The sequence below is a fragment of the Trichechus manatus genome, unplaced genomic scaffold, assembly GCF_000243295.1.
Source record: "Trichechus manatus latirostris isolate Lorelei unplaced genomic scaffold, TriManLat1.0 scaffold00133, whole genome shotgun sequence".
Taxonomy (NCBI): Eukaryota; Metazoa; Chordata; class Mammalia; order Sirenia; family Trichechidae; genus Trichechus; species Trichechus manatus.
The window spans coordinates 4,435,631-4,437,246 of record NW_004444069.1 but is presented as its reverse complement, the minus strand read 5'-3'; positions in this window follow the sequence as shown (position 1 = coordinate 4,437,246).

Genomic DNA, 1,616 nt, shown 5'->3' with positions numbered 1-1,616 from the left:
AACCTTGCTTGCTGAAAGTGAAGAGGACTTGAAGCACTTACTGATGAAGATCAAAGACTACAGCCTTCAGTATGGATTACACCTCAACATAACAAAAACAAAAATCCTCACAACTGGACCAGTAGGCAACATAATGATAAATGGGGACAACATTGAAGTTGTCAAGGATTTCATTTTACTTGGATCCACAATCAACGCCCATGGAAGCAGCAGTCAAAAAACCAAATGATGCATTGCATTGGGCAAATCTGCTGCAAAAGATCTCTTTAAAGTGTTAAAAAGCAAGGATGTCACTTTGAGGACTAAGGTGCCCCTGACCCAAGACATAGTATTTTCAATTGCCTCATGTGCATGTGAAAGCTGGACGATAAATAAGGAAGACTGGAGAAGAATTGACGCCTTTGAGTTATGGTGTTGGCAAAGAAGATTGAACATACCATGGACTGCCAGAAGAATGAATAAATCTGTCTTGGAAGAAGTACAGCCAGAATGCTCCTTAGAAGCAAGGATAGTGTGACTTTGTCTCACTTACTTTGGACGTGTTATCAGGAGGTACTGGTCCCTGGAGAAGGACATTATGCTTGGTAAAGTAGCGGGTCAGTGAAAAAGAGGAAGACCCTGAAGGAATGGATTGATACAGTGGCTGCAATGATGGGCTAAAATGTAGCAATTATTGTGAGGATGGTGCAGGACTGAGCAGTGTTTTGTTCTGTTGTGCACGGGGTCGCTCTGTGTAGGAACTGACTCAACGGCACCTAACAAAACAAAGAAAACAAAAACCTAAGGAATTATTGAGGTCTCTTTTATGATATTACATACTAAAGTCAAACACTTAAACAATTTTTCATTTTCCAAATTGTTCTCTTCCATTTCTTGATTCATTAACATTCAAGGCTAGCTATAATTTCCTAACTGCTTTTGCAGCTCTGTTGTCATTAGATGCTGTTGAGTCCCACTCATAGCAGCTCTAGTAGATCCAAATAATCTTTCAATTTTTATTTCAATTTCCACTTTTTCAGATGTATTATTTAATTCTCTTAGTTACTCAATACATGGTAGACAGTACTAGAAGTGGTATACTTGGTGTGCATCTTTTATTGCATTGACTACAAATAATTGAAATGGATGTTTCTGTGCCCCTGAGTACAGGTTAGATTCACGCCATCAACAAGCAGTCTTGATGCAGTGTAAAATGTGTGACCCCAGAGAGGAATACAGGGGAAGATACTCAACCCGGCCCTCAAAGGCAGAGAGAACGAAGGCGGAATCACTCCCAAAGGGCAAGGAGGAACTAGACAGGTGATGTTGTTGTTGTGGTTAGGTGCTGTTGAGTGGATTTTCGACTCATAGCAATCCCATGTTACAGAGTAGAGCTGCCCCCTAGGGTTTCCTAGGCTGTAATCTTTACAGCAACAGATCGCCGGGTTTTTTATCCCATGGAGCTACCGGTGGTGTAGTGGTTAAGACCTACGGCTGTTAACCAAAAGGTCAGCAGTTCGAATCCACCAGGCACTCCTTGGAAACTGTATGGGGCAGTTCTACTCTTTCCTATAGGGTTGCTGTGAGTCAGAATCGACTCGATGGCAACGGGTTTGGTTTTTTTTTTTTTTTCTTTT